Source organism: Taudactylus pleione, unplaced genomic scaffold (genome assembly GCF_031769625.1).
Source record: "Taudactylus pleione unplaced genomic scaffold, aTauple2 ptg000311l, whole genome shotgun sequence".
Taxonomy (NCBI): domain Eukaryota; kingdom Metazoa; phylum Chordata; class Amphibia; order Anura; family Myobatrachidae; genus Taudactylus; species Taudactylus pleione.
The window spans coordinates 256395-274148 of NW_028284712.1; the positions used below are offsets into that span (position 1 = coordinate 256395).

Sequence of the window (17754 nt, forward strand, 5' to 3'; positions counted from 1 at the left end):
TAGAGCAGCCTAAGATGAGGCATACATTAGCAAAATGTGGAGAGAGAGTAGTCTGAATTGAGTTGGAAAGCAGCTATGTACTTCCTCTCAGCCATTGAACTTAAATTTGCCAGCCATGAGCCAATTCCAAGCTTGAGAACTTTGCATCAATAGCAGCACATGAGTTTTAGTGCATACAGTGTCTTCTGCTTTGAAGTTACAAGCTGACCAATATTGATGGGAACTCACTTGCTTCAGTCAAGAAATGCTCTGTGAGAGCAGCATGTGGCTCTAATCTCAGACCTTCCCCAAGGTTAGTTTTAGGAGCAACTACAGTACTCTGCATGTAGCCTCACCCCTGAGCTTCTCTCCACATATTGAGCATTTAGTTTCAAGACTGTTTTAAAGCTCAACTTTGAAGATGTCAGAAAACTTAGGGTGACACAGGAAATTAAAAATTTAAAAATCAAATTAACAGCCCACTTCTCTATAAAATAAGGATTTGAAAACTTTCAAACTTTTAGAGTAAAAAAATGATGACCTTATAACATATAGGTTTTAAATTGAAGAATTAAATCCAGTTGAGTTTCTAACTGAATATTCAAATTTTCACTTTTCATAGATAGGGAAATAGATACATTTAGAGCAGCCTAAGATGAGGCATACATTAGCAAAATGTGGAGAGAGAGTAGTCTGAATTGAGTTGGAAAGCAGCTATGTACTTCCTCTCAGCCATTGAACTTAAATTTGCCAGCCATGAGCCAATTCCAAGCTTGAGAACTTTGCATCAATAGCAGCACATGAGTTTTAGTGCATACAGTGTCTTCTGCTTTGAAGTTAAAAGCTGACCAATGTTGATGGGAACTCACTTGATTCAGTCATGAAATGCTCTGTGAGAGCAGCATGTGGCTCTAATCTCAGACATTCCCCAAGGTTCATTTTAGGAGCAACTACAGTACTCTGCATGTAGCCTCACCACTGAGCTTCTCTTCACATATTGAGCATTTAGTTTCAAGACTGTTTTAAAGCTCAACTTCGAAGATGTCAGAAAACTTAGGGTGACACAGGAAATTAAAAATGTAAAAATCAAATTAACAGCCCACTTCTCTATAAAATAAGGATTTGAAAACTTTCAAACTTTTAGAGTAAAAAATGATGACCTCATAAAATATAGGTTTTAAATTGAAGAATTAAATCCAGTTGAGTTTCTAACTGAATATTCAAATTTTCACTTTTCATAGATAGGGAAATAGATAAGTTGGATATTAACGGTCTTATTTAATTTGTCCCTTTTTAATTGTGTAGTGCCGAGATGTTTTAAGAAGGCAAATATTGTTCCAGTTTCAAAAAAGGGGGTAGTAAAATGCCTTAATGATTATCGCCCAATTGCACTAACTTCATTGATAATTAAATGCTTTGAAAGGCTGGTATTAGGACATATTCAATCTTTTTTCCCAGCAGATTTTGATCCTTTTCAGTTTGCATATAGGAAAAATCGTTGCACTGATGATGCGGTACTTACAGCACTTCACTCTATTTTAGCTCATTTGGAAGTGAGGGATTCTTATGTTCGGATACTCTTTGTTGATTTTAGTTCTGCTTTTAATACGGTTATTCCCGTCTCACTAACATCTAAGTTGTTTGACTTGGGGTTAAGTGGGTCTATTTGTAACTGGGTTTTAAACTTTTTAACTGATAGACCACAAGTAGTTAGAATTGGAGGTGCTGTGTCGGGGGAAGTGTTGATTAAGACTGGTGTTCCCCAGGGTTGTGTTCTCAGCCCCCTATTATACTCGCTATTTACCCACGACTGCGTGTCGACTTCTGATTCTGTGAAAATCATCAAATTTGCTGATGATATTGCAGTCGTTGGGTTAATTAGCAGGAATGATGAGTTCCATTATAGGAAAGAGATCAAAAATTTGGTTTCTTGGAGTGGTGATAATCACTTGCTCCTAAATGGTGACAAGACAAAAGAACTGGTAATTGATTTTCGTAGGAGATGTTTAGAGCAGAAATTGCCAGTGTCTATTAACAACCAGGATGTTGATATAGTTGAGTCTTTTAAATTTCTGGGTATCCAGGTTGCGGCAGATTTGACATGGTCTTTAAATACACTGTCCCTAATTAAAAAGGCGCAACAGCGTTTGTTTTTCCTAAGACGTTTGAGGGCCTCGGGAGTTAGCAAAGTAACTATGCTAAACTTTTACAGATGCTCAATTGAGAGCATTCTGACGTTTGGTATCATTATCTGGTATGGCAACTGCACAGCGAGTGAAAGATGTGCACTGGAACGGGTTGTTAGGACCGCCAACAAAATCATTGGCGTGCAGTTGCCAACTATTCATGATGTTTATGGGCTTAGGGTTCTAAAGAGAACCAAAGGTATCATATCGGATCCAAGCCATCCATTTCATGAATTTTTTGATAAGCTCCCATCTTTAAAGCAGTTTAGAGTACTTCGGGCACGTACGAGTCGCTTGAGGGTTAGTTTTCTTCCATCTGCTGTGCGCATGTTGAATGCTATGATTGTATCTCTTTAGTTAATTTTAATTTTATTATTTTTGTGAAATTGTTTGTGATAACCTTTACCATGGATTGCTATTCACTGTTTTAAAAAAGTGCAATGTAATTTCGTCTGTCAAACTTGTTTTGCTGATGACAACAATAAATACAATACAATACAATACAATAGATACATTTAGAGCAGCCTAAGATGAGGCATACATTAGCAAAATGTGGAGAGAGAGTAGTCTGAATTGAGTTGGAAAGCAGCTATGTACTTCCTCTCAGCCATTGAACTTAAATTTGCCAGCCATGAGCCAATTCCAAGCTTGAGAACTTTGCATCAATAGCAGCACATGCGTTTTAGTGCATACAGTGTCTTCTGCTTTGAAGTTACAAGCTGACCAATATTGATGGGAACTCACTTGCTTCAGTCAAGAAATGCTCTGTGAGAGCAGCATGTGGCTCTAATCTCAGACCTTCCCCAAGGTTAGTTTTAGGAGCAACTACAGTACTCTGCATGTAGCCTCACAACTGAGATTCTCTCCACATATTGAGCATTTAGTTTCAAGACTGTTTTAAAGCTCAACTTTGAAGATGTCAGAAAACTTAGGGTGACACAGGAAATTAAAAATGTAAAAATCAAATTAACAGCCCACTTCTCTATAAAATAAGGATTTGAAAACTTTCAAACTTTTAGAGTAAAAAAATGATGACCTTATAAAATATAGGTTTTAAATTGAAGAATTAAATCCGTTGAGTTTCTAACTGAATATTCAAATTTTCACTTTTCATAGATAGGGAAATAGATACATTTAGAGCAGCCTAAGATGATGCATACATTAGCAAAATGTGGAGAGTGAGTAGTCTGAATTGAGTTGGAAAGCAGCTATGTACTTCCTCTCAGCCATTGAACTTAAATTTGCCAGCCATGAGCCAATTCCAAGCTTGAGAACTTTGCATCAATAGCAGCACATGAGTTTTAGTGCATACAGTGTATTCTGCTTTGAAGTTACAAGCTGACCAATATTGATGGGAACTCACTTGCTTCGGTCAAGAAATGCTCTGTGAGAGCAGCATGTGGCTCTAATCTCAGACCTTCCCCAAGGTTAGTTTTAGGAGCAACTACAGTACTCTGCATGTAGCCTCACAACTGAGCTTCTCTCCACATATTGAGCATTTAGTTTTAAGACTGTTTTAAAGCTCAACTTTGAAGATGTCAGAAAACTTAGGGTGACACAGGAAATTAAAAATGTAAAAATCAAATTAACAGCCCACTTCTCTATAAAATAAGGATTTGAAAACTTTCAAACTTTTAGAGTAAAAAAATGATGACCTTATAAAATATAGGTTTTAAATTGAAGAATTAAATCCAGTTGAGTTTCTAACTGAATATTCAAATTTTCACTTTTCATAGATAGGGAAATAGATACATTTAGAGCAGCCTAAGATGAGGCATACATTAGCAAAATGTGGAGAGAGAGTAGTCTGAATTGAGTTGGAAAGCAGCTATGTACTTCCTCTCAGCCATTGAACTTAAATTTGCCAGCCATGAGCCAATTCCAAGCTTGAGAACTTTGCATCAATAGCAGCACATGAGTTTTAGTGCATACAGTGTCTTCTGCTTTGAAGTTACAAGCTGACCAATATTGATGGGAACTCACTTGCTTCAGTCAAGAAATGCTCTGTGAGAGCAGCATGTGGCTCTAATCTCAGACCTTCCCCAAGGTTAGTTTTAGGAGCAACTACAGTACTCTGCATGTAGCCTCACCCCTGAGCTTCTCTCCACATATTGAGCATTTAGTTTCAAGACTGTCTTAAAGCTCAACTTTGAAGATGTCAGAAAACTTAGGGTGACACAGGAAATTAAAAATGTAAAAATCAAATTAACAGCCCACTTCTCTATAAAATAAGGATTTGAAAACTTTCAAACTTTTAGAGTAAAAAAATGATGACCTTATAACATATAGGTTTTAAATTGAAGAATTAAATCCAGTTGAGTTTCTAACTGAATATTCAAATTTTCACTTTTCATAGATAGGGAAATAGATACATTTAGAGCAGCCTAAGATGAGGCATACATTAGCAAAATGTGGAGAGAGAGTAGTCTGAATTGAGTTGGAAAGCAGCTATGTACTTCCTCTCAGCCATTGAACTTAAATTTGCCAGCCATGAGCCAATTCCAAGCTTGAGAACTTTGCATCAATAGCAGCACATGAGTTTTAGTGCATACAGTGTCTTCTGCTTTGAAGTTACAAGCTGACCAATGTTGATGGGAACTCACTTGCTTCAGTCATGAAATGCTCTGTGAGAGCAGCATGTGGCTCTAATCTCAGACATTCCCCAAGGTTCATTTTAGGAGCAACTACAGTACTCTGCATGTAGCCTCACCACTGAGCTTCTCTTCACATATTGAGCATTTAGTTTCAAGACTGTTTTAAAGCTCAACTTCGAAGATGTCAGAAAACTTAGGGTGACACAGGAAATTAAAAATGTAAAAATCAAATTAACAGCCCACTTCTCTATAAAATAAGGATTTGAAAACTTTCAAACTTTTAGAGTAAAAAAATGATGACCTTATAAAATATAGGTTTTAAATTGAAGAATTAAATCCAGTTGAGTTTCTAACTGAATATTCAAATTTTCACTTTTCATAGATAGGGAAATAGATACATTTAGAGCAGCCTAAGATGAGGCATACATTAGCAAAATGTGGAGAGAGAGTAGTCTGAATTGAGTTGGAAAGCAGATATGTACTTCCTCTCAGCCAATGAACTTAAATTTGCCAGCCATGAGCCAATTCCAAGCTTGAGAACTTTGCATCAATAGCAGCACATGAGTTTTAGTGCATACAGTGTCTTCTGCTTTGAAGTTACAAGCTGACCAATATTGATGGGAACTCACTTCCTTCAGTCAAGAAATGCTCTGTGAGAGCAGAATGTGGCTCTAATCTCAGACCTTCCCCAAGGTTAGTTTTAGGAGCAACTACAGTATTCTGCATGTAGCCTCACAACTGAGCTTCTCTCCACATACTGAGCATTTAGTTTCAAGACTGTTTTAAAGCTCAACTTTGAAGATGTCAGAAAACCTAGGGTGACACAGGAAATTAAAAATGTAAAAATCAAATTAACAGCCCACATCTCTATAAAATAAGGATTTGAAAACTTTCAAACTTTTAGAGTAAAAAAATTATGACCTAATAAAATATAGGTTTTAAATTGAAGAATTAAATCCAGTTGAGTTTCTAACTGAATATTCAAATTTTCACTTTTCATAGATTGGGAAATAGATACATTTAGAGCAGCCTAAGACGAGGCATACATTAGCAAAATGTGGAGAGAGAGTAGTCTGAATTGAGTTGAAAAGCAGCTATGTACTTCCTCTCAACCATTGAACTTAAATTTGCCAGCCATAAGCCAATTCCAAGCTTGAGAACTTTGCATCAATAGCAGCACATGAGTTTTAGTGCATACAGTGTCTTCTGTTTTGAAGTTACAAGCTGACTAATATTGATGGGAACTCACTTGCTTCAGTCAAGAAATGCTTTGTGAGAGCAGCATGTGGCTCTAATCTCAGACCTTCCCCAAGGTTAGTTTTAGGAGCAACTACAGTACTCTGCATGTAGCCTCACCACTGAGCTTCTCTCCACATATTGAGCATTTAGTTTCAAGACTGTTTTAAAGCTCAACTTTGAAGATGTCAGAAAACTTAGGGTGACACAGGAAATTAAAAATTTAAAAATCAAATTAACAGCCCACTTCTCTATAAAATAAGGATTTGAAAACTTTCAAACTTTTAGAGTAAAAAAATGATGACCTTATAACATATAGGTTTTAAATTGAAGAATTAAATCCAGTTGAGTTTCTAACTGAATATTCAAATTTTCACTTTTCATAGATAGGGAAATAAATACATTTAGAGCAGCCTAAGATGAGGCATACATTAGCAAAATGTGGAGAGAGAGTAGTCTGAATTGAGTTGGAAAGCAGCTATGTACTTCCTCTCAGCCATTGAACTTAAATTTGCCAGCCATGAGCCAATTCCAAGCTTGAGAACTTTGCATCAATAGCAGCACATGAGTTTTAGTGCATACAGTGTCTTCTGCTTTGAAGTTACAAGCTGACCAATGTTGATGGGAACTCACTTGCTTCAGTCATGAAATGCTCTGTGAGAGCAGCATGTGGCTCTAATCTCAGACATTCCCCAAGGTTCATTTTAGGAGCAACTACAGTACTCTGCATGTAGCCTCACCACTGAGCTTCTCTTCACATATTGAGCATTTAGTTTCAAGACTGTTTTAAAGCTCAACTTCGAAGATGTCAGAAAACTTAGGGTGACACAGGAAATTAAAAATGTAAAAATCAAATTAACAGCCCACTTCTCTATAAAATAAGGATTTGAAAACTTTCAAACTTTTAGAGTAAAAAAATGATGACCTTATAAAATATAGGTTTTAAATTGAAGAATTAAATCCAGTTGAGTTTCTAACTGAATATTCAAATTTTCACTTTTCATAGATAGGGAAATAGATACATTTAGAGCAGCCTAAGATGAGGCATACATTAGCAAAATGTGGAGAGAGAGTAGTCTGAATTGAGTTGGAAAGCAGCTATGTACTTCCTCTCAGCCATTGAACTTAAATTTGCCAGCCATGAGCCAATTCCAAGCTTGAGAACTTTGCATCAATAGCAGCACATGAGTTTTAGTGCATACAGTGTCTTCTGCTTTGAAGTTACAAGCTGACCAATATTGATGGGAACTCACTTCCTTCAGTCAAGAAATGCTCTGTGAGAGCAGAATGTGGCTCTAATCTCAGACCTTCCCCAAGGTTAGTTTTAGGAGCAACTACAGTACTCTGCATGTAGCCTCACCACTGAGCTTCTCTCCACATTTTGAGCATTTAGTTTCAAGACTGTTTTAAAGCTCAATTTCGAAGATGTCAGAAAACTTAGAGTGACACAGGAAATTAAAAATGTAAAAATCAAATTAACAGCCCACATCTCTATACAATAAAGATTTGAAAACTTTCAAACTTTTAGAGTGAAAAAATGATGACCTTATAAAATATAGGTTTTAAATTGAAGAATTAAATCCAGTTGAGTTTCTAACTGAATATTCAAATTTTCACTTTTCATAGATTGGGAAATAGATACATTTAGAGCAGCCTAAGACGAGGCATACATTAGCAAAATGTGGAGAGAGAGTAGTCTGAATTGAGTTGAAAAGCAGCTATGTACTTCCTCTCAACCATTGAACTTAAATTTGCCAGCCATAAGCCAATTCCAAGCTTGAGAACTTTGCATCAATAGCAGCACATGAGTTTTAGTGCATACAGTGTCTTCTGTTTTGAAGTTACAAGCTGACTAATATTGATGGGAACTCACTTGCTTCAGTCAAGAAATGCTCTGTGAGAGCAGCATGTGGCTCTAATCTCAGACCTTCCCCAAGGTTAGTTTTAGGAGCAACTACAGTACTCTAAGTGTAGCCTCACAACTGAGCTTCTCTCCACATATTGAGCATTTAGTTTCAACACTGTTTTAAAGCTCAACTTTGAAGATGTCAGAAAACTTAGGGTGACACAGGATATTAAAAATGTAAAAATCAAATTAACAGCCCACATCTCTATAAAATAAGGATTTGAAAACTTTCAAACTTTTAGAGTAAAAAAATTATGACCTAATAAAATATAGGTTTTAAATTGAAGAATTAAATCCAGTTGAGTTTCTAACTGAATATTCAAATTTTCACTTTTCATAGATAGGGAAATAGATACATTTAGAGCAGCCTAAGATGAGGCATACATTAGCAAAATGTGGAGAGAGAGTAGTCTGAATTGAGTTGGAAAGCAGCTATGTACTTCCTCTCAGCCATTGAACTTAAATTTGCCAGCCATGAGCCAATTCCAAGCTTGAGAACTTTGCATCAATAGCAGCACATGAGTTTTAGTGCATACAGTGTCTTCTGCTTTGAAGTTACAAGCTGACCAATATTGATGGGAACTCACTTCCTTCAGTCAAGAAATGCTCTGTGAGAGCAGAATGTGGCTCTAATCTCAGACCTTCCCCAAGGTTAGTTTTAGGAGCAACTACAGTACTCTGCATGTAGCCTCACCACTGAGCTTCTCTCCACATTTTGAGCATTTAGTTTCAAGACTGTTTTAAAGCTCAATTTCGAAGATGTCAGAAAACTTAGAGTGACACAGGAAATTAAAAATGTAAAAATCAAATTAACAGCCCACATCTCTATACAATAAAGATTTGAAAACTTTCAAACTTTTAGAGTGAAAAAATGATGACCTTATAAAATATAGGTTTTAAATTGAAGAATTAAATCCAGTTGAGTTTCTAACTGAATATTCAAATTTTCACTTTTCATAGATAGGGAAATAGATAAGTTGGATATTAACGGTCTTATTTAATTTGTCCCTTTTTAATTGTGTAGTGCCGAGATGTTTTAAGAAGGCAAATATTGTTCCAGTTTCAAAAAAGGGGGTAGTAAAATGCCTTAATGATTATCGCCCAATTGCACTAACTTCATTGATAATTAAATGCTTTGAAAGGCTGGTATTAGGACATATTCAATCTTTTTTCCCAGCAGATTTTGATCCTTTTCAGTTTGCATATAGGAAAAATCGTTGCACTGATGATGCGGTACTTACAGCACTTCACTCTATTTTAGCTCATTTGGAAGTGAGGGATTCTTATGTTCGGATACTCTTTGTTGATTTTAGTTCTGCTTTTAATACGGTTATTCCCGTCTCACTAACATCTAAGTTGTTTGACTTGGGGTTAAGTGGGTCTATTTGTAACTGGGTTTTAAACTTTTTAACTGATAGACCACAAGTAGTTAGAATTGGAGGTGCTGTGTCGGGGGAAGTGTTGATTAAGACTGGTGTTCCCCAGGGTTGTGTTCTCAGCCCCCTATTATACTCGCTATTTACCCACGACTGCGTGTCGACTTCTGATTCTGTGAAAATCATCAAATTTGCTGATGATATTGCAGTCGTTGGGTTAATTAGCAGGAATGATGAGTCCCATTATAGGAAAGAGATCAAAAATTTGGTTTCTTGGAGTGGTGATAATCACTTGCTCCTAAATGGTGACAAGACAAAAGAACTGGTAATTGATTTTCGTAGGAGATGTTTAGAGCAGAAATTGCCAGTGTCTATTAACAACCAGGATGTTGATATAGTTGAGTCTTTTAAATTTCTGGGTATCCAGGTTGCGGCAGATTTGACATGGTCTTTAAATACACTGTCCCTAATTAAAAAGGCGCAACAGTGTTTGTTTTTCCTAAGACGTTTGAGGGCCTCGGGAGTTAGCAAAGTAACTATGCTAAACTTTTACAGATGCTCAATTGAGAGCATTCTGACGTTTGGTATCATTATCTGGTATGGCAACTGCACAGCGAGTGAAAGATGTGCACTGGAACGGGTTGTTAGGACCGCCAGCAAAATCATTGGCGTGCAGTTGCCAACTATTCATGATGTTTATGGGCTTAGGGTTCTAAAGAGAACCAAAGGTATCATATCGGATCCAAGCCATCCATTTCATGAATTTTTTGATAAGCTCCCATCTTTAAAGCGGTTTAGAGTACTTCGGGCACGTACGAGTCGCTTGAGGGTTAGTTTTCTTCCATCTGCTGTGCGCATGTTGAATGCTATGATTGTATCTCTTTAGTTAATTTTAATTTTATTATTTTTGTGAAATTGTTTGTGATAACCTTTACCATGGATTGCTATTCACTGTTTTAAAAAAGTGCAATGTAATTTCGTCTGTCAAACTTGTTTTGCTGATGACAACAATAAATACAATACAATACAATACAATAGATACATCATTTAGAGCAGCCTAAGATGAGGCATACATTAGCAAAATGTGGAGAGAGAGTAGTCTGAATTGAGTTGGAAAGCAGCTATGTACTTCCTCTCAGCCATTGAACTTAAATTTGCCAGCCATGAGCCAATTCCAAGCTTGAGAACTTTGCATCAATAGCAGCACATGAGTTTTAGTGCATACAGTGTCTTCTGCTTTGAAGTTACAAGCTGACCAATGTTGATGGGAGCTCACTTGCTTCAGTCATGAAATGCTCTGTGAGAGCAGCATGTGGCTCTAATCTCAGACCTTCCCCAAGGTTAGTTTTAGGAGCAACTACAGTACTCTGCATGTAGCCTCACCACTGAGCTTCTCTCCACATATTGAGCATTTAGTTTCAAGACTTTTTTAAAGCTCAACTTCGAAGATGTCAGAAAACTTTGGGTGACACAGGAAATTAAAAATGTAAAAATCAAATAAACAGCCCACATCTCTATAAAATAAGGATTTGAAAACTTTCAAACGTTTAGACTAAAAAAATGATGACCTTATAAAATATAGGTTTTAAATTGAAGAATTAAATCCAGTTGAGTTTGTAACTGAATATTCAAATTTTCACTTTTCATAGATAGGGAAATAGATACATTTAGAGCAGCCTAAGATGAGGCATACATTAGCAAAATGTGGAGAGAGAGTAGTCTGAATTGAGTTGGAAAGCAGCTATGTACTTCCTCTCAGCCATTGAACTTAAATTTGCCAGCCATGAGCCAATTCCAAGCTTGAGAACTTTGCATCAATAGCAGCACATGAGTTTTAGTGCATACAGTGTCTTCTGCTTTGAAGTTACAAGCTGACCAATATTGATGGGAACTCACTTGCTTCGGTCAAGAAATGCTCTGTGAGAGCAGCATGTGGCTCTAATCTCAGACCTTCCCCAAGGTTAGTTTTAGGAGCAATTACAGTACTCTGCATGTAGCCTCACCCCTGAGCTTCTCTCCACATATTGAGCATTTAGTTTCAAGACTGTTTTAAAGCTCAACTTCGAAGATGTCAGAAAACTTTGGGTGACAAAGGAAATTAAAAATTTTAAAATCAAATTAACAGCCCACATCTCTATAAAATAAAGATTTGAAAACTTTCAAACTTTTAGAGTAAAAAAATGATGACCTTATAAAATATAGGTTTTAAATTGAAGAATTAAATCCGTTGAGTTTCTAACTGAATATTCAAATTTTCACTTTTCATAGATAGGGAAATAGATACATTTAGAGCAGCCTAAGATGAGGCATAAATTAGCAAAATGTGGAGAGAGAGTAGTCTGAATTGAGTTGGAAAGCAGCTATGTACTTCCTCTCAGCCATTGAACTTAAATTTGCCAGCCATAAGCCAATTCCAAGCTTGAGAACTTTGCATCAATAGCAGCACATGAGTTTTAGTGCATACAGTGTCTTCTGTTTTGAAGTTACAAGCTGACCAATATTGATGGGAACTCACTTGCTTCAGTCAAGAAATGCTCTGTGAGAGCAGCATGTGGCTCTAATCTCAGACCTTCCCCAAGGTTAGTTTTAGGAGCAACTACAGTACTCTGCATGTAGCCTTACAACTGAGCTTCTCTCCACATATTGAGCATTTAGTTTCAAGACTGTTTTAAAGCTCAACTTTGAAGATGTCAGAAAACTTAGGGTGACACAGGAAATTAAAAATGTAAAAATCAAATTAACAGCCCACTTCTCTATAAAATAAGGATTTGAAAACTTTCAAACTTTTAGAGTAAAAAAATGATGACCTTATAACATATAGGTTTTAAATTGAAGAATTAAATCCAGTTGAGTTTCTAACTGAATATTCAAATTTTCACTTTTCATAGATAGGGAAATAGATACATTTAGAGCAGCCTAAGATGAGGCATACATTAGCAAAATGTGGAGAGAGAGTAGTCTGAATTGAGTTGGAAAGCAGCTATGTACTTCCTCTCAGCCATTGAACTTAAATTTGCCAGCCATGAGCCAATTCCAAGCTTGAGAACTTTGCATCAATAGCAGCACATGAGTTTTAGTGCATACAGTGTCTTCTGCTTTGAAGTTACAAGCTGACCAATGTTGATGGGAACTCACTTGCTTCAGTCATGAAATGCTCTGTGAGAGCAGCATGTGGCTCTAATCTCAGACCTTCCCCAAGGTTAGTTTTAGGAGCAACTACAGTACTCTGCATGTAGCCTCACAACTGAGCTTCTCTCCACATATTGAGCATTTAGTTTCAAGACTGTTTTAAAGCTCAACTTTGAAGATGTCAGAAAACTTAGGGTGACACAGGAAATTAAAAATGTAAAAATCAAATTAACAGCCCACTTCTCTATAAAATAAGGATTTGAAAACTTTCAAACTTTTAGAGTAAAAAAATGATGACCTTATAAAATATAGGTTTTAAATTGAAGAATTAAATCCAGTTGAGTTTCTAACTGAATATTCAAATTTTCACTTTTCATAGATAGGGAAATAGATACATTTAGAGCAGCCTAAGATGAGACATACATTAGCAAAATGTGGAGAGAGAGTAGTCTGAATTGAGTTGGAAAGCAGCTATGTACTTCCTCTCAGCCAGTGAACTTAAATTTGCCAGCCATGAGCCAATTCCAAGCTTGAGAACTTTGCATCAATAGCAGCACATGAGTTTTAGTGCATACAGTGTCTTCTGCTTTGAAGTTACAAGCTGACCAATATTGATGGGAACTCACTTGCTTCAGTCAAGAAATGCTCTGTGAGAGCAGCATGTGGCTCTAATCTCAGACCTTCCCCAAGGTTAGTTTTAGGAGCAACTACAGTACTCTGCATGTAGTCTCACCCCTGAGCTTCTCTCCACATATTGAGCATTTAGTTTCAAGACTGTTTTAAAGCTCAACTTTGAAGATGTCAGAAAACTTAGGGTGACACAGGAAATTAAAAATGTAAAAATCAAATTAACAGCCCACTTCTCTATAAAATAAGGATTTGAAAACTTTCAAACTTTTAGAGTAAAAAAATGATGACCTTATAACATATAGGTTTTAAATTGAAGAATTAAATCCAGTTGAGTTTCTAACTGAATATTCAAATTTTCACTTTTCATAGATAGGGAAATAGATACATTTAGAGCAGCCTAAGATGAGGCATACATTAGCAAAATGTGGAGAGAGAGTAGTCTGAATTGAGTTGGAAAGCAGCTATGTACTTCCTCTCAGCCATTGAACTTAAATTTGCCAGCCATGAGCCAATTCCAAGCTTGAGAACTTTGCATCAATAGCAGCACATGAGTTTTAGTGCATACAGTGTCTTCTGCTTTGAAGTTACAAGCTGACCAATATTGATGGGAACTCACTTGCTTCAGTCATGAAATGCTCTGTGAGAGCAGCATGTGGCTCTAATCTCAGACATTCCCCAAGGTTCATTTTAGGAGCAACTACAGTACTCTGCATGTAGCCTCACCACTGAGCTTCTCTTCACATATTGAGCATTTAGTTTCAAGACTGTTTTAAAGCTCAACTTCGAAGATGTCAGAAAACTTAGGGTGACACAGGAAATTAAAAATGTAAAAATCAAATTAACAGCCCACTTCTCTATAAAATAAGGATTTGAAAACTTTCAAACTTTTAGAGTAAAAAAATGATGACCTTATAAAATATAGGTTTTAAATTGAAGAATTAAATCCAGTTGAGTTTCTAACTGAATATTCAAATTTTCACTTTTCATAGATAGGGAAATAGATACATTTAGAGCAGCCTAAGATGAGGCATACATTAGCAAAATGTGGAGAGAGAGTAGTCTGAATTGAGTTGGAAAGCAGCTATGTACTTCCTCTCAGCCATTGAACTTAAATTTGCCAGCCATGAGCCAATTCCAAGCTTGAGAACTTTGCATCAATAGCAGCACATGAGTTTTAGTGCATACAGTGTCTTCTGCTTTGAAGTTACAAGCTGACCAATATTGATGGGAACTCACTTCCTACAGTCAAGAAATGCTCTGTGAGAGCAGAATGTGGCTCTAATCTCAGACCTTCCCCAAGGTTAGTTTTAGGAGCAACTACAGTACTCTGCATGTAGCCTCACCACTGAGCTTCTCTCCACATTTTGAGCATTTAGTTTCAAGACTGTTTTAAAGCTCAATTTCGAAGATGTCAGAAAACTTAGAGTGACACAGGAAATTAAAAATGTAAAAATCAAATTAACAGCCCACATCTCTATAAAATAAAGATTTGAAAACTTTCAAACTTTTAGAGTGAAAAAATGATGACCTTATAAAATATAGGTTTTAAATTGAAGAATTAAATCCAGTTGAGTTTCTAACTGAATATTCAAATTTTCACTTATCATAGATAGGGAAATAGATACATTTAGAGTAGCCTAAGATGAGGCATAAATTAGCATAATGTGGAGAGAGAGTAGTCTGAATTGAGTTGGAAAGCAGCTATGTACTTCCTCTCAGCCATTGAACTTAAATTTGCCAGCCATAAGCCAATTCCAAGCTTGAGAACTTTGCATCAATAGCAGCACATGAGTTTTAGTGCATACAGTGTCTTCTGTTTTGAAATTACAAGCTGACCAATATTGATGGGAACTCACTTGCTTCAGTCAAGAAATGCTCTGTGAGAGCAGCATGTGGCTCTAATCTCAGTCCTTCCCCAAGGTTAGTTTTAGGAGCAACTACAGTACTCTGCATGTAGCCTCACCACTGAGCTTCTCTCCACATATTGAGCATTTAGTTTCAAGACTGTTTTAAAGCTCAACTTTGAAGATGTCAGAAAACTTAGGGTGACACAGGAAATTAAAAATTTTAAAATCAAATTAACAGCCCACTTCTCTATAAAATAAGGATTTGAAAACTTTCAAACTTTTAGAGTAAAAAAATGATGACCTTATAAAATAAAGGTTTTAAATTGAAGAATTAAATCCAGTTGAGTGTCTAACTGAATATTCAAATTTTCACTTTTCATAGATAGGGAAATAGATACATTTAGAGCAGCCTAAGATGAGGCATACATTAGCAAAATGTGGAGAGAGAGTAGTCTGAATTGAGTTGGAAAGCAGCTATGTACTTCCTCTCAGCCATTGAACTTAAATTTGCCAGCCATGAGCCAATTCCAAGCTTGAGAACTTTGCATCAATAGCAGCACATGAGTTTTAGTGCATACAGTGTCTTCTGCTTTGAAGTTACAAGCTGACCAATATTGATGGGAACTCACTTGCTTCAGTCAAGAAATTCTCTGTGAGAGCAGCATGTGGCTCTAATCTCAGACCTTCCCCAAGGTTCGTTTTAGGAGCAACTACAGTACTCTGCATGTAGCCTCACCCCTGAGCTTCTCTCCACATATTGAGCATTTAGTTTCAAGACTGTTTTAAAGCTCAACTTCGAAGATGTCAGAAAACTTAGGGTGACACAGGAAATTAAAAATGTAAAAATCAAATTAACAGCCCACTTCTCTATTAAGGATTTGAAAACTTTCAAACTTTTAGAGTAAAAAAATGATGACCTTATAAAATATAGGTTTTAAATTGAAGAATTAAATCCAGTTGAGTTTCTAACTGAATATTCAAATTTTCACTTTTCATAGATAGGGAAATAGATACATTTAGAGCAGCCTAAGATGATGCATACATTAGCAAAATGTGGAGAGAGAGTAGTCTGAATTGAGTTGGAAAGCAGCTATGTACTTCCTCTCAGCCATTGAACTTAAATTAGCCAGCCATGAGCCAATTCCAAGCTTGAGAACTTTGCATCAATAGCAGCACATGAGTTTTAGTGCATACAGTGTCTTCTGCTTTGAAGTTACAAGCTGACCAATATTGATGGGAACTCACTTGCTTCAGTCAAGAAATGCTCTGTGACAGCAGCATGTGGCTCTAATCTCAGACCTTCCCCAAGGTTAGTTTTAGGAGCAACTACAGTACTCTGCATGTAGTCTCACCCCTGAGCTTCTCTCCACATATTGAGCATTTAGTTTCAAGACTGTTTTAAAGCTCAACTTCGAAGATGTCAGAAAACTTTGGGTGACAAAGGAAATTAAAAATTTAAAAATCAATTTAACAGCCCACATCTCTATAAAAGAAAAATTTGAAAACTTTCAAACTTTTAGAGTAAAAAAATGATGACCTTATAAAATATAGGTTTTAAATTGAAGAATTAAATCCGTTGAGTTTCTAACTGAATATTCAAATTTTCACTTTTCATAGATAGGGAAATAGATACATTTAGAGCAGCCTAAGAAGAGGCATACATTAGCAAAATGTGGAGAGAGAGTAGTCTGAATTGAGTTGGAAAGCAGCTATGTACTTCCTCTCAGCCATTGAACTTAAATTTGCCAGCCATGAGCCAATTCCAAGCTTGAGAACTTTGCATCAATAGCAGCACATGAGTTTTAGCGCATACAGTGTCTTCTGCTTTGAAGTTACAAGCTGACCAATATTGATGGGAACTCACTTGCTTCAGTCAAGAAATTCTCTGTGAGAGCAGCATGTGGCTCTAATCTCAGACCTTCCCCAAGGTTCGTTATAGGAGCAACTACAGTACTCTGCATGCAGCCTCACCCCTGAGCTTCTCTCCACATATTGAGCATATAGTTTCAAGACTGTTTTAAAGCTCAACTTCGAAGATGTCAGAAAGCTTAGGGTGACACAGGAAATTAAAAATGTAAAAATCAAATTAACAGCCCACTTCTCTATAAAATAAGGATTTGAAAACTTTCAAACTTTTAGAGTAAAAAAATGATGACCTTATAAAATATAGGTTTTAAATTGAAGAATTAAATCCAGTTGTGTTTCTAACTGAATATTCAAATTTTCACTTTTCATAGATAGGGAAATAGATACATTTAGAGCAGCCTAAGATGAGGCATACATTAGCAAAATGTGGAGAGAGAGTAGTCTGAATTGAGTTGGAAAGCAGCTATGTACTTCCTCTCAGCCATTGAACTTAAATTTGCCAGCCATGAGCCAATTCCAAGCTTGAGAACTTTGCATCAATAGCAGCACATGAGTTTTAGTGCATACAGTGTCTTCTGCTTTGAAGTTACAAGCTGACCTATCTTGATGGGAACTCACTTGCTTCAGTCAAGAAATGCTCTGTGAGAGCAGCATGTGGCTCTAATCTCAGACCTTCCCCAAGGTTAGTTTTAGGAGCAATTACAGTACTCTGCATGTAGCCTCACCCCTGAGCTTCTCTCCACATATTGAGCATTTAGTTTCAAGACTGTTTTAAAGCTCAACTTCGAAGATGTCAGAAAACTTTGGGTGACAAAGGAAATTAAAAATTTAAAAATCAAATTAACAGCCCACTTCTCTATAAAATAAGGATTTGAAAACTTTCAAACTTTTAGAGTAAAAAAATGATGACCTTATAAAATATAGGTTTTAAATTGAAGAATTAAATCCAGTTGAGTTTCTAACTGAATATTCAAATTTTCACTTTTCATAGATAGGGAAATAGAT

The 17754-nt window shown here is 36.4% G+C and overlaps 24 non-coding genes across 24 annotated transcripts; all 24 read right to left on the reverse strand.

Moving 5' to 3' along the window:
* Positions 1–35: 35 nt before the first annotated feature.
* On the reverse strand, positions 36–354 carry LOC148510735 (Nuclear RNase P). The gene has a single exon (XR_015869043.1).
* A 301-nt stretch (positions 355–655) lies between these two features.
* LOC148510736 (Nuclear RNase P) lies at positions 656–974 on the reverse strand. The gene has a single exon (XR_015869368.1).
* Positions 975–2716: 1742 nt separating this feature from the next.
* LOC148510737 (Nuclear RNase P) lies at positions 2717–3035 on the reverse strand. Its single transcript, XR_015868918.1, has one exon.
* Positions 3036–3335: 300 nt separating this feature from the next.
* LOC148510738 (Nuclear RNase P) lies at positions 3336–3654 on the reverse strand. The gene has a single exon (XR_015869207.1).
* Positions 3655–3955: 301 nt separating this feature from the next.
* Positions 3956–4274, reverse strand: LOC148510739 (Nuclear RNase P). The gene has a single exon (XR_015869054.1).
* A 301-nt stretch (positions 4275–4575) lies between these two features.
* Positions 4576–4894, reverse strand: LOC148510740 (Nuclear RNase P). The gene has a single exon (XR_015869277.1).
* A 301-nt stretch (positions 4895–5195) lies between these two features.
* Positions 5196–5514, reverse strand: LOC148510741 (Nuclear RNase P). Its single transcript, XR_015869258.1, has one exon.
* Positions 5515–5815: 301 nt separating this feature from the next.
* On the reverse strand, positions 5816–6134 carry LOC148510742 (Nuclear RNase P). Its single transcript, XR_015869257.1, has one exon.
* Positions 6135–6435: 301 nt separating this feature from the next.
* On the reverse strand, positions 6436–6754 carry LOC148510743 (Nuclear RNase P). Its single transcript, XR_015869278.1, has one exon.
* A 301-nt stretch (positions 6755–7055) lies between these two features.
* Positions 7056–7374, reverse strand: LOC148510744 (Nuclear RNase P). The gene has a single exon (XR_015868910.1).
* A 301-nt stretch (positions 7375–7675) lies between these two features.
* LOC148510745 (Nuclear RNase P) lies at positions 7676–7994 on the reverse strand. Its single transcript, XR_015869313.1, has one exon.
* Positions 7995–8295: 301 nt separating this feature from the next.
* LOC148510746 (Nuclear RNase P) lies at positions 8296–8614 on the reverse strand. The gene has a single exon (XR_015868921.1).
* A 1746-nt stretch (positions 8615–10360) lies between these two features.
* Positions 10361–10679, reverse strand: LOC148510747 (Nuclear RNase P). The gene has a single exon (XR_015868989.1).
* Positions 10680–10980: 301 nt separating this feature from the next.
* Positions 10981–11299, reverse strand: LOC148510748 (Nuclear RNase P). The gene has a single exon (XR_015868906.1).
* A 300-nt stretch (positions 11300–11599) lies between these two features.
* On the reverse strand, positions 11600–11918 carry LOC148510749 (Nuclear RNase P). The gene has a single exon (XR_015869018.1).
* A 301-nt stretch (positions 11919–12219) lies between these two features.
* Positions 12220–12538, reverse strand: LOC148510750 (Nuclear RNase P). The gene has a single exon (XR_015869045.1).
* Positions 12539–12839: 301 nt separating this feature from the next.
* On the reverse strand, positions 12840–13158 carry LOC148510751 (Nuclear RNase P). The gene has a single exon (XR_015869290.1).
* Positions 13159–13459: 301 nt separating this feature from the next.
* LOC148510752 (Nuclear RNase P) lies at positions 13460–13778 on the reverse strand. The gene has a single exon (XR_015869222.1).
* A 301-nt stretch (positions 13779–14079) lies between these two features.
* On the reverse strand, positions 14080–14398 carry LOC148510753 (Nuclear RNase P). The gene has a single exon (XR_015868919.1).
* Positions 14399–14699: 301 nt separating this feature from the next.
* On the reverse strand, positions 14700–15018 carry LOC148510754 (Nuclear RNase P). The gene has a single exon (XR_015869173.1).
* Positions 15019–15319: 301 nt separating this feature from the next.
* LOC148510755 (Nuclear RNase P) lies at positions 15320–15638 on the reverse strand. The gene has a single exon (XR_015869012.1).
* A 297-nt stretch (positions 15639–15935) lies between these two features.
* On the reverse strand, positions 15936–16254 carry LOC148510756 (Nuclear RNase P). Its single transcript, XR_015868756.1, has one exon.
* Positions 16255–16554: 300 nt separating this feature from the next.
* Positions 16555–16873, reverse strand: LOC148510757 (Nuclear RNase P). The gene has a single exon (XR_015869102.1).
* A 301-nt stretch (positions 16874–17174) lies between these two features.
* On the reverse strand, positions 17175–17493 carry LOC148510758 (Nuclear RNase P). Its single transcript, XR_015868938.1, has one exon.
* Positions 17494–17754: the final 261 nt, after the last annotated feature.